Source organism: Tachysurus vachellii, chromosome 14 (genome assembly GCF_030014155.1).
Source record: "Tachysurus vachellii isolate PV-2020 chromosome 14, HZAU_Pvac_v1, whole genome shotgun sequence".
Classification (NCBI taxonomy): domain Eukaryota; kingdom Metazoa; phylum Chordata; class Actinopteri; order Siluriformes; family Bagridae; genus Tachysurus; species Tachysurus vachellii.
Genome location: NC_083473.1, coordinates 1,078,565 through 1,093,225, shown reverse-complemented (window position 1 = coordinate 1,093,225; position 14,661 = coordinate 1,078,565).

Here is a 14,661-nt window from a genome sequence, read left to right as displayed (position 1 = left end):
TTTCTGGTGAATGTACACTGGAGGATGTTTCATCATTTACTGCCCCTAAAATATGAACTGGTTCAGGTACTGAGAAAACTGCTGCAGAAGTTGATGCTGATGTGGTTTTTGGTACACTTTCCGTTGTAGATATTTCAGTTCCTGTACAATTTTCTGGTGAATGTACAGTAGAGGTTGTTTCATCATTTACTGCCCCTAGAATATGAACTGGTTCAGGTACTGAGGAAACTGCTGCAAAAGTTGATGCTGATGTGGTTATTGGTTCAGTTTCCATTGTAGATAATTCAGTTCCTGTACAATTTTCTGGTGAATGTACTGTAGATGTTGTTTCATCATTTTCTGCCTCTAGAATATGAACTGGTTCAGGTACTGAGGTAACTGCTGCAGAAATTGATGCTGATGTGGATCTTGGTTCAGTTTCCGTTGTAGATAATTCAGTTCCTGTACAATTTTCTGGTGAATGGGCAGTAGAGGTTGTTTCATCATTTACTGCCCCTAGAATATGAACTGGTTCAGGTACTGAGGTAACTGCTACAGAAATTGTTGCTGATGTGGTTTTTGGTACACTTTCCGTTGTAGATATTTCAGTTCCTGTACAATTTTCTGGTGAATGTACGGTGGAAGTTGTTTCATCATTTACTGCCCCTAGAATATGAACTGGTTCAGGTACTGAGGTAATTGCTGCAAAAGTTGATGCTGATGTGGTTTTTGGTTCACTTTCCATTGAAGATATTTCAGTTCCTGTACAATTTTCTGGTGAATGTACAGTGGAGGTTGTTTCATCATTTACTGCCCCTAGAATATGAACTGGGTCGGGTTCTGAGGTAATTGCTGCAAAACTTGACGCTGATGTGGTTATTGGTTCAGTTTCCATTGTAGATATCTCACTACCTGTGCAACTTTCTGTTAAAAGTACTGTAGATGTTGTTTCATCATTTACTGCCCCTAGAATATGAACTGGTTCAGGTACTGAGGTAACTGCTGCAAAAGTTGATGCTGATGTGGTTATTGGTTCAGTTTCCATTGTAGATAATTCAGTTCCTGTACAATTTTCTGGTGAATGTAAAGTAGATGTTGTTTCATCATTTACTGCCCCTAGAATATGAACTGGTTCAGGTACTGAGATAACTGCTGCAGAAATTGTTGCTGATGTGGTTTTTGGTACACTTTCCGTTGTAGATATTTCAGTTCCTGTACAATTTTCTGGTGAATGTACTGTAGATGTTGTTTCATCATTTACTGCTCCTAGAATATGAACTGGTTCAGGTACTGAGATAACTGCTGCAAAAGTTGATGCTGATGTGGTTATTGGTTCAGTTTCCATTGTAGACAATTCAGTTCCTGTACAATTTTCTGGTGAATGTACTGTAGATGTTGTTTCATCATTTACTGTCCCTAGAATATGAACTGTTTCCGGTACTGAAATAACTGCTGCAGAAGTTGATGCTGATGTGGTTTTTGGTACACTTTCCGTTGTAGATATTTCAGTTCCTGTACAATTTTCTGGTGAATGTACAGTAGAGGTTGTTTCATCATTTACTGCCCCTAGAATATGAACTGGTTCAGGTACTGAGGTAACTGCTGCAAAAGTTGATGCTGATGTGGTTATTGGTTCAGTTTCCATTGTAGATAATTCAGTTCTTGTACAATTTTCTGGTGAATGTACACTGGAGGTTGTTTCATCATTTACTGCCTCTAGAATATGAACTGGTTCAGGTACTGAGATAACTGCTGCAGAAATTGATGCTGATGTGGATCTTGGTTCAGTTTCCGTTGTAGATAATTCAGTTCCAGTACAATTTTCTGGTGAATGGGCAGTAGAGGTTGTTTCATCATTTACTGCCCCTAGAATATGAACTGGTTCAGGTACTGAGGTAACTGCTGCAGAAATTGTTGCTGATGTGGTTTTTGGTACACTTTCCGTTGTAGATATTTCAGTTCCTGTACAATTTTCTGGTGAATGTACTGTAGATGTTGTTTCATCATTTACTGCTCCTAGAATATGAACTGGTTCAGGTACTGAGATAACTGCTGCAAAAGTTGATGCTGATGTGGTTATTGGTTCAGTTTCCATTGTAGACAATTCAGTTCCTGTACAATTTTCTGGTGAATGTACTGTAGATGTTGTTTCATCATTTACTGTCCCTAGAATATGAACTGTTTCCGGTACTGAAATAACTGCTGCAGAAGTTGATGTTGATGTGGTTTTTGGTACACTTTCCGTTGTAGATATTTCAGTTCCTGTACAATTTTCTGGTGAATGTACAGTAGAGTTTGTTTCATCATTTACTGCCCCTAGAATATGAACTGGTTCAGGTACCGAGGCAACTGCTGCAAAAGTTGATGCTGATGTGGTTATTGGTTCAGTTTCCATTGTAGATAATTCAGTTCCTGTACAATTTTCTGGTGAATGTACTGTAGATGTTGTTTCATCATTTACTGTCCCTAGAATATGAACTGTTTCAGGTACTGAGATAACTGCTGCAGAAGTTGATGCTGATGTGGTTTTTGGTACACTTTCCATTGTAGATATTTCAGTTCCTGTGCAATTTTCTGGTGAATGTACAGTAGAGGTTGTTTCATCATTTACTGCCCCTTGAATATGAACTGGTTCAGGTACTGAGGTAACTGCTGCAAAAGTTGACGCTGATGTGGTTATTGGTTCAGTTTCCATTGTAGATAATTCAGTTCCTGTACAATTTTCTGGTGAATGTACACTGGAGGCTGTTTCATCATTTACTGCCCCTAGAATATGAAATGGTTCAGGTACTGAGATAACTGCTGCAGAAGTTGATGCTGATGTGGTTTTTGGTACACTTTCCGTTGTAGATATTTCAGTTCCTGTACAATTTTCTGGTGAATGTACAGTAGAGTTTGTTTCATCATTTACTGCCCCTAGAATATGAACTGGTTCAGGTACCGAGGTAACTGCTGCAAAAGTTGATGCTGATGTGGTTATTGGTTCAGTTTCCCTTGTAGAAAATTCGGTTCCTGTACAATTTTCTGGTGAATGTACTGTAGATGTTGTTTCATCATTTACTGTCCCTAGAATATGATCTGTTTCAGGTACTGAGATAACTGTTGCAGAAGTTGATGCTGATGTGGTTTTTGGTACACTTTCCGTTGTAGATATTTCAGTTCCTGTACAATTTTCTGGTGAATGTACAGTAGAGGTTGTTTCATCATTTACTGCCCCTAGAATATGAACTGGTTCAGGTACTGAGGTAACTGCTGCAAAAGTTGACGCTGATGTGGTTATTGGTTCAGTTTCCATTGTAGATAATTCAGTTCCTGTACAATTTTCTGGTGAATGTACTGTAGATGTTGTTTCATCATTTACTGTCCCTAGAATATGAACTGTTTCAGGTACTGAGATAACTGCTGCAGAAATTGTTGCTGATGTGGTTTTTGGTACACTTTCCGTTGTAGACATTTCAGTTCCTGTACAATTTTCGGGTGAATGTACGGTGGAAGTTGTTTCATCATTTACTGCCCCTAGAATATGAACTGGTTCAGGTACTGAGGTAATTGCTGCAAACGTTGATGCTGATGTGGTTTTTGGTTCACTTTCCATTGAAGATATTTCAGTTCCTGTACAATTTTCTGGTGAATGTACAGTGGAGATTGTTTCATCATTTACTGCCCCTAGAATATGAACTGGTTCGGGTTCTGAGGTAATTGCTGCAAAAGGTGACGCTGATGTGGTTATTGGTTCAGTTTCCATTGTAGATAATTCAGTTCCTGTACAATTTTCTGGTGAATGTACTGTAGATGTTGTTTCATCATTTACTATCCCTAGAATATGAACTGGTTCAGGTACTGAGATAACTGCTGCAGAAATTGTTGCTGATGTGGTTTTTGGTACACTTTCCGTTGTAGACATTTCAGTTCCTGTACAATTTTCTGGTGAATGTACGGTGGAAGTTGTTTCATCATTTACTGCCCCTAGAATATGAACTGGTTCAGGTACTGAGGTAATTGCTGCAAACGTTGATGCTGATGTGGTTTTTGGTTCACTTTCCATTGAAGATATTTCAGTTCCTGTACAATTTTCTGGTGAATGTACAGTGGAGATTGTTTCATCATTTACTGCCCCTAGAATATTAACTGGTTCGGGTTCTGAGGTAATTGCTGAAAAAGTTGACGCTGATGTGGTTATTGGTTCAGTTTCCATTGTAGATATCTCACTACCTGTGCAACTTTCTGTTAAATGTACTGAAGATGTTGTTTCATCATTTACTGCCCCTAGAATATGAACTGGTTCAGGTACTGAGGTAACTGCTGCAAAAGTTGATGCTGATGTGGTTATTGGTTCAGTTTCCATTGTAGATAATTCAGTTCCTGTACAATTTTCTGGTGAATGTACTGTAGATGTTGTTTCATAATTTACTGTCCCTAGAATATGAACTGTTTCAGGTACTGAGATAACTGCTGCAGAGGTTGATGCTGATGTGGTTTTTGGTACACTTTCCATTGTAGATATTTCAGTTCCTGTACAATTTTCTGGTGAATGTACAGTAGAGGTTGTTTCATCATTTACTGCCTTTAGAATATGAACTGGTTTAGGTACTGAGGTAACTGCTGCAAAAGTTGATGCTGATGTGGTTATTGGTTCAGTTTCCATTGTAGATAATTCAGTTCCTGTACAATTTTCTGGTGAATGTACAGTAGAGGTTGTTTCATCATTTACTGCCCCTAAAATATGAACTGGTTCAGGTACTGAGGTAACTGCTTCAGAAACTGACGCTGATGTGGTTCTTGGTTCAGTTTCCATTGTAGATAATTCAGTTCCTGTACAATTTTCTGGTGAATGTACTGTAGATGTTGTTTCATCATTTACTATCCCTAGAATATGAACTGGTTCAGGTACTGAGATAACTGTTGCAGAAATTGTTTCTGATGTGGTTTTTGGTACACTTTCCATTGTAGATATTTCAGTTCCTGTACAATTTTCTGGTGAATGTACGGTGGAAGTTGTTTCATCATTTACTCCCCCAAGAATATGAACTGGTTCAGGTACTGAGGTAATTACTGCAAAAGTTGATGCTGATGTGGTTTTTGGTTCACTTTCCATTGAAGATATTTCAGTTCCTGTACAATTTTCTGGTGAATGTACAGTGGAGGTTGTTTCATCATTTACTGAGCCTAGAATATGAACTGGTTCGGGTTCTGAGGTAATTGCTGCAAAAGTTGACGCTGATGTGGCTATTGGTTCAATTTCCATTGTAGATATCTCACTACCTGTGCAACTTTCTGTTAAATGTACTGTAGATGTTGTTTCATCATTTACTGCCCCTAGAATATGAACTGGTTCAGGTACTGAGGTAACTGCTGCAGAAATTGATGCTGATGTGGTTTTTGGTTCAGTTTCCATTGTAGATATTTCAGTTCCTGTACAATTTTCTGTTGAATGTACAGTAGAGGTTGTTTCATCATTTACTACCTCTAGAATATGAACTGGTTCAGGTACTGAGGTTACTACTGCAGAAATTGATGCTGATGTGGATCTTGGTTCAGTTTCCTTTGTAGATAATTCAGTTCCTGCACAATTTTCTGGTGAATGTACAGTAGAGGTTGTTTCATTATTTACTGCCCCTAGAATATGAACTGGTTCAGGTACTGAGGTAATTGCTTCAGAAACTGACACTGATGTGGTTCTTGGTTCAGTTTCCATTGTAGATAATTCAGTTCCTGTACAATTTTCAGGTGAATGCACTGTAGATGTTGCTTCATCATTTACTGTCCCTAGAATATGAACTGTTTCAGGTACTGAGATAACTGCTGCAGAAGTTGATGCTGATGTGGTTTTTGGTACACTTTCCTTTGTAGATAATTCAGTTCTTGTACAATTTTCTGGTGAATGTACAGTAGAGGTTGTTTCATTATTTACTGCCCCTAGAATATGAACTGGTTCAGGTACTGAGGTAATTGCTTCAGAAACTGACACTGATGTGGTTCTTGGTTCAGTTTCCATTGTAGATAATTCAGTTCCTGTACAATTTTCAGGTGAATGCACTGTAGATGTTGTTTCATCATTTACTGTCCCTAGAATATGAACTGTTTCAGGTACTGAGATAACTGCTGCAGAAGTTGATGCCGATGTGGTTTTTGGTACACTTTCCGTTGTAGATATTTCAGTTCCTGTACAATTTTCAGGTGAATGTACTGTAGATGTTGTTTCATCATTTACTCCCCCAAGAATATGAACTGGTTCAGGTACTGAGGTAAGTGTTTCAGACATTGATGCTGATGTGGTTTTTGGTTCACTTTCTATAGTAGATATGTCAGTTCCTGTACAATTTTCTGATGAATGAACTGTTGAGCTTGTATCATCGTTTGGTGTATCTAGAATAATAGCTGGTTCAGTTAGTGGGGTTGTTTTTGCAGAATTTGATAGGACTGTGGTTCTTGGTCCACTTTCCACTGTAGATATCTCACTGTCTGTGCAACTTTCTATTGAATGTACTGTAGATGTTGTTTCATCATTTACTGCCCTTAGAATATGAACTGGTTCAGGTACTGAGGTAACTGCTGCAAAAGTTGATGCTGATGTGGGTTTTGGTTCACTTTCCATTGAAGATATTTCAGTTCCTGTACAATTTTCTGCTGAATGTACAGTGGAGGTTGTTTCATCATTTACTGCCTCTTGAATATGAAGTGGTTCAGGTACTGAGGTAACTGCTGTAGAAATTGATGCAGATGTGGCTTTTGCTTCACTTTCCATTGTAGATAATTCAGTTCCTGTACAATTTTCTGGTGAATGTACGGTGGAGGTTGTTTCATCATTTACTACCCCTAGAAAATGACCTGGTTCAGGTACTAAGGTAACTGCTGCAGAAATTGATGCTGATGTGGTTTTTGGTTCACTTTCTATAGTAGATATGTCAGTTCCTGTACAATTCTCTGGTGGATGAACTGCTGTGGTTGTATCATAGTTTGGTGTATGTAGAATAATAGCTGGTTCAGTTAGTGGGGTTGTTTTTGCAGAATTTGGTAGGAATGTGGTTCTTGGTCCACTTTCCACTGTAGATATCTCACTACCTGTGCAACTTTCTATTGAATGTACTGTAGATGTTGTTTCATCATTTATTGCCCCTAGAATTTGAACTGGTTCAGGTACTGATTCAGTTTCTGTTGTAGATATCTCACTACCTGTGCAATTTTCAGGTAAATGTACTGTAGATGTTGTTTCATCATTTACTGTCGCTAGAATATGACCCGCTTCAGGTACTGGGGTAACTGCTGTAGAAATTGATGCAGATGTGGTTTTTGCTTCACTTTCCATTGTAGATAATTCAGTTCCTGTACAATTTTCTGGTGAATGTACTGTAGATGTTTCATCATTTACTGTCCCTAGAATATGAACTGGTTCAGGTACTGAGATAACTGCTGCAGAAATTGATGCTGATGTGGTTTTTAGTACACTTTCTGTTGTAGATATTTCAGTTCCTGTACAATTTTCTGGTGAATGTACAGTAGAGGTTGTTTCATCATTTACTGCCCCTAGAATATGAACTGGTTCAGGTACTGAGGTAACTGCTGCAGAAATTGATGCTGATGTGGTTATTGGTTCAGTTTCCATTGTAGATATCTCACTACCTGTGCAACGTTCTGTTGAATGTACTGTAGATATTGTTTCATCATTTACTGCCCCTAGAATATGAACTGGTTCAGGTACTGAGGTAACTGCTGCAGAAATTGATGCTGATGTGGTTATTGGTTCAGTTTCCATTGTAGATATTTCAGTTCCTGTACAATTTCCTGTTGAATGAACTGTAGAGGTTGTTGCATTATTTGCTGCTGCAAGAATAAGAGCTGGTTCAGGCAGTGGAGTTGTTCCTGCAGCAGTTGATGCCAACGTGGGTCTCGTTTCATATTCAGTAGTAGATAATTCAGTTCCTGTGCAGTTTTCTGAAGAATAAACTGTAGAGGTTGTTGCATCTTTTGCTGGCCCTACAATAAGAGCTGGTTCAGGTAGTGGGTTTATTTCTGCAGAATTTGATGGGGATGTTGTTCTTGTTTCAGTATCAGTTGTAGATAATACGGTACTTGTGCAGCTATATGTTGAATGTACTATATGGGTTGTTTCATCATTTGCTGCATTAAGAGTAATATTTGTTTCAGGTAGTGAGCTTGATTTTGCAGCAGTTGATGCCAATTTGGGTCTTGTTTCATATGTAGTAGTAGATGAATCAGTACCTGTGCAGCTATCTGTTGAATGCACTGTAGGGGCATCATTTGCTGCCCCTAGAATAAGTGCTGGTTTAGTTACTGGGGTTATTACTGCAGAATTTGATGGGGATGTTGTTCTTATGTCAGCTTTAGTTGTAAATAATTCGTTACCTGAGATTTCTGAATGTACTATAGAGGTTCTTTCATCATTTACTGTCCCTAGAATAAGATCTGGTTCAGGTAGTGGGGTTGCAGAATTTGATGATGTGGTTCTTGATTCAATTTCCATTGTAGATATCTCAGAACTTGTAGATGCTGTTGCAGTAGGTGTTTTTCTATCTACAGTAGACTTTTTTGCAGTGGTGCTTGTCTGAGACACGAAAGGAGATGTAGCAGTGGCACCACTGCTATGTGAAATAGCCAATGTAGTTTTTGCCTTTAAAGCATTTGCTGCTTGTGTACATTTCACTGCTCCAAATGAAGATGTAATTGGTCGTAGTAGAGTTGTTTGCACAGAGATGGCCCGCTTTTGAAGAAGTTTTCTATTCCGATAAAACCTCCAAAAATCTGTTTTCCTGTTGGATCGAGGTTTAGTGTGATACTGAGTACAAAACAATTTTGCTGTGTACAGTTCATTTCTGACATCAGTGTACTGCAGCACAAGTTCAGCAAGGTCCTGTCAGTAAGTAAAAATGAATTCAGCTTACTATCAGTCAGGATTAGCATCAGAAACAACAATAAAAATACTAATCATTTGTATTCATCTTAACAATCATTCTGATGTTGAACATCTTTTATGAGTTCATGATTCAGGGGTAGACTTTCATAGGTTATCTTCTTTAGTTCTATAATGAAGATTAGTCAGTTTCATTTGTTTAGCTTTATGTAGTAAAATAAATAAAGGATGAAGTCAGATTTAATTGACAGTTCATTTGATATAGATAGGTGATTAACACATCTTCGTTGTTTGGTGGTGTTTACCTTAAAAATACGTCTTATTGCTAATTTATGTTTAAGGTGTACATGGGTGTAATAATATTACCAGCTGTGCAGATGGGAACTGCACTAGGGTTATTTAGTCTATTTTCTTTTTTTAGGCAAAAATTACTAAATAAACAAAATAAAAATTTTTGAAAGAATGTTTTGTATCTTTTCATGGCATCCCTAATCGACCTAGTTAAGCAATGTTAACTATACGTATACTTGTCTGATGTTAGCTAAACCTTTCATAAATCTCGTAATATAATATAATCAGATTAGAAATCACTGAAATCCATGATAATAGAATATTGTTTGGAAACCACTAAATCAATACTGCATAATCCTAACCTGTATTATTTGATTTGTTTTGGTTTACACTACTCTAATTACTATACTTGCTGTAATTATTGATGTTTCTGTTAATGATTTTGATTATTTAGTTGCAAAATTTCGATTATTTAGCTGCAAATGGAGCATTTCAGATTGTTAAGCATTATGTTTAATATATGTAAATATAAAAACATGACTTTGCTAATATAGTGAAATAGTTATTTTTCTAATGAAACTTACTTAAGTCTATTAAACAGGTTTTCCATTTGGAAAATTGTCATAAGTGTGTATATTGTTACCTCCATTCTGGGGGCATTCACTGTAATAACCAGGAAATCTTTTGTCCTTTCTTGTGTTAAACCATGTTCTAGAGATGTATCCCTCTCTCCCAGTGAAGGTGTATCAGGTGCTGGAAAATGAAATGAGTATAATATCTAAACATCTCAGGTTTCCATGTACTTCCAAGCCAAAGGATTATGTTATAGTACATTATTAACAGATTCACCCCTTGAAAAATACACAGTGAATGTGTGACCAAAATCCAAACAATGAAGACCTCTGTAATCAAATTAGGCTGAGAGAGATCTGGGCAAGATTTACTGAACTGGAGCATTATTGGAGCACAATCCGCTTCCGGAAGAATTTAGGAAAAACCAGGACCCATCCTAGAGCTGTGCGGCCAAACTTCTGTCATTTCACTCTGTTCTTTGACATGATGGGTTTTTTGACTGACAGTTAGTTGAACCTATTTTGCAAATAATAATGTGCAAAAAACTGAAGAGGTCTGAATACTTTTCAAAACCCACAATTTATACCCAGTGCTAATACTGTATGTGAAGACTCGTCCGAACCGGCAACTCATTCATGTGGATGCCTCCTGTTTTGCCGAAGTTAACCTGCTCCTTAACAGCAGCAAAACAAAGGAGCTCATGAGTGTCTGTCAATACAAAGAATTTCACTTTGGATATAATGATAACTGACAGCAGAGGTGTCTGTAAATCTGTCTGTATAGTATTTAGTCAAAGTCAGTGTTCACTGGGCAGATAGTTTCTTGTGTTGCTGTGTTGTAGTGGACAATTTGTAATGTTTTTTGTTTCAGTTGTTTTTTTTTTATTTCTAATTTTTTTATTTATTGCTTCTGCAATGTCTGTTCATTTTCATCAACAATATAAGAAAAATATATCCAAGTCTCACTCTTTGAACCAGCGTTTAGTATTATTCTAAACAATGAGTATATGACTTTTTTCTTACTTTATTGTAAAAAAAAATACATAAATACTAGAGACGAGCCGGATACTCGGCTGAAACGAGTATCCGGTACGGATAAAGCACTTCTGCCGAGTACGAGTATTATACGAGTAATACGAGTCAATATCTGTGCTCGGATTGAATGAAAATCATCATTGGGTAGCTGATTGTGTCAGCGTTCTGTGACAGTCTCAGAACGCTAGTCACAGCGCCCCTCCCCTACAGTGATAGGCTAGTCCCAGCGCCCCTCCCCTACAGTGATAGGCTAGTCCCAGCGCCCCTCCCCTACAGTGATAGGCTAGTCACAGCGCCCCTCCCCTACTGTGATAGGCTAGTCACAGCGCCCCTCCCCTACAGTGATAGACTAGTCACAGTGCCCCTCCCCTACACACATACAGATGTATTGTGTTGCTGTGTCTTGCTCTGCTCACTCACAGTCACACACAGAACAGCTCTCTGTCTCTCCCTCAGTCACTCGGGTTCGCGGGTCTTTTCCGTTAACGTTTAGGGTTTCTTCAGCTTTTTACTTCGGGTTGTAACGTTAATAATACGTACTTACTAACCAGTAGAGTTCTGGTAAACGTGGGTTCGTTCAGATGTGGTGCTTGCTTGGTAGAATGCGACTCGCATTGCGTCTCTGCCTGTCAGAGATTTTTTTCTTTTTTAAACCTTCAACTGTCTCTAACCAGTAACGAGACACTGAGTGTCTGACACGTTTTTGCTGTATTTCATAAAAACATAAAGGTAGTAAGCTAGTGTTATAAATATTACAAATTAATTATTCATCTACACACACACTCACACGCACACACCTGGTGTGGAAATAAAAAAATAAAAAAGAACCAAAAAAATTAAAAAAATCACACTGATCGTTAAAAAAGAAAGTTATGTTGTTCATTACATTTTACTTCATAATTGCACTGCATTGTTTTGTTTTCATTGTTGCAAAACTTGTTCTGTAATATAGTTCGTTTGCTATCGTGATCAAAACCATTGATCTGAAGCTCAATCCTGATGCTGTCCTGTAAATATTTTTCTAATCAGCAATAAATATAACAATTTCTGATCAACCCATATCAATTGCATGCTTAAAATAACATATCGGTCAAAGCCCCGCCTATTTCAAGACAAGCCCCGCCTACTCCGAGTACAAATACAGATACAGATAATTCATATGGTTAACAGATACAGATACAGATAATGCTGTACTCGCTCATCCCTAATAAATACTGTTACTTATTATTTCTGTCATAGATGGTACATATGTTGATTCACACACAGTTGCAATACAGTCATATTAGTATTGGTCTATTGAAATGCAGCTTTTTGTTGTTTTTTTTTTTTTTAGCATTTTTTTAATTTTGCAGAAGTTCATTGTTTGTCATTGTATAATCATTGAAAATATATTTAAATTTTGATACTCAGTACAACTCGTAATCACTAGCACCGAAAAGCATTTAAAAAAGTCCATACATTACTACAAGAGAGCTCTAGACAGTCACCCACATCACCTATGTATGCACAGGCCCATTTATTTAGATTTAATATTTACTTATATGTTATAACCCACCTATGATTTGCACATTTTTCAGCTCAATAGCCGGCAGCTTCACAATGACATCTCTTATTCCACATGTAAGCTGAGGAAACTGTAGACGAGGTCCAGATGTGGCTGATGGACAGGATTCAGATGAAACATTGTCCTCTTTCAGGGTTTTGTTAAAGAAGCCCTCTCTCACAGTGTACTGTGTGCTTTGGCCAACCTAAAGAGAAGGCACTCAGTATTTAGTGTATAGTATATTCATGGCATGCATTACATTAAAATTCTTACTCTAAATGGTAAAAAACATAATATCTCACCCAGTCCTGCAGGTAGCAGCCTGTGAAGTATATTCTGATCAGTGATGTTGGCTGGAGTTCTACGTGACTGCAATCCTGCAGAAGCTGTTTGAGGGAAACCAGAAGCTTGTCATCTAAATGAAGAAACATGTAGAGTAAAGTGCAACTGGTTAACCACTAGACCTTTGCTTTTTTCAGTAAAGTGTCAGCCAGTTGCAGCTCTGTGATCACTGGAGAAATGATTATTGGTTTGTTTGAGCCATGCGCAGATGAAGCGGGGACAGTGTTAAAGCAAGCAGGGATGAGCTGTAGATGGTGTTTCTGCACTGTGGGTATGGAGTGGGGATGTTGTAATAGACCAGATAGATAGACCTGATAGACCAGATAGATAGACCAGACAAACAGACCAGATAGACCAGATAGATTAGATAGAAAGATAGATAGACAGACAGACAGACAGACAGACAGACCGACCGACCAGTCCTCTGGGTCCATTGCTGAACTTAAAATCAATAATCTGTTTTTACAATTTCCTGTATTTTTTTTTTGCTGAATGTTATCCAGCTACCTTTGTATGAATTCTTGCAATTTTGTGGGAATAATGCTTTCCAGACAGATAAAATGGACAAGTGTTGCAGTCAGTCATGCTGTTGATGTACTCGCCATTTGTGTCAAGAAGTTTCTTCGTTTCTGTGCCATGCAAGCATAGTGTCTTAGTATCATCACTGCTTTGAATGTACATTCTTAACAGTTCTTTTGGTTAGTGGTTTTTGGAATAAGCCAGGGTAGCGAATGCATAAATTAATTTCCATCCATCCATTGTCTGTAACATTTATCCTATACAGGGTTATGGGGAACCTGAAGCCTATTACATGGGACTCTTGGCACAAGGCAGGAGTATGCAAAGGAAACCCCCAAAGCATAGGAAGAACATGCAAAGTCCATGCAAATAAGCATAAGGCAGGAATCGAACCCCAACCCAGGTCCACAAACAGTTCCTTTGCGATCTGAACCATTGTCCTGGGAGAAAGATCTGGCTCATGCAGCAAGATCTGCTGTTCTTTAGCATAAAAATGTTTTAGCATCCATCTTGGCACTGTATAGCACTGGGTTAAATTTTGGATAGTGTTGGACAGAGTGGATCAGGTTTGGCCAGGACTGATGTGGGAACAATTTTAGGATCCTATGGGAACAATGTATGTTCGGTGTTGTAGACTCGCAGGTACAATATGGGAATGCCATTGGGGTCCTGTGGGAATGAGGTATGTAGACATTTGGGCCTTTTGTACACAGTGTGGGGAAGGTATTTGAATTCTGAAGGGACAAGACAGATAATGTTGAGGCCCTGTTTGCATAAGGACAGGATGGTATTGTGGCAGTGGAAAAATTAAGTGGAGGTGATTATAACGAAGGGAGGCACGGTGGCTTAGTGGTTAGCACGTTCGCCTCACACCTCCAGGGTTGGGGGTTCGATTCCCACCTCCTCCTTGTGTGTGTGGAGTTTGCATGTTCTCCCCGTGCCTCGGGGATTTCCTCCGGGTACTCCGGTTTCCTCCCCGGTCCAAAGACATGCATGGTAGGTTGATTGGCATCTCTGGAAAATTGTCCGTAGTGTGTGATTGTGTGAGTGAATGAGAGTGTGTGTGTGCCCTGCAATGGGTTGGCACTCCGTCCAGGGTGTATCCTGCCTTGATGCCCGATGACGCCTGAGATAGGCACAGGCTCCCCGTGACCCGAGGTAGTTCAGATAAGCGGTAGAAAATGAGTGAGTGAGAAAGTCTTTCCTTATCTTTCGCATTTTTAAAAAAAAAAAAAAAACACACCTTTTGACACTTTTTCATTGTAACTTTGAACAAATGTTTTAAACTCATGGTATCTTAAGTATGTAACTTAGTGATCCAGCATTAATGTATTCAATGTTAGAGATTTAAGCACTTATGTACGTCGCTCTGGATAAGGGCGTCTGCCAAATGCTGTAAATGTAAATGTAAATGTAAAGTGATTATAAGGACCTTGCATACATCTCCACTTCATTTTGGGAGTTATATTTGCTGTAGGTTGCTAAAGGAGTTAAACTTATTTTTCCATTTA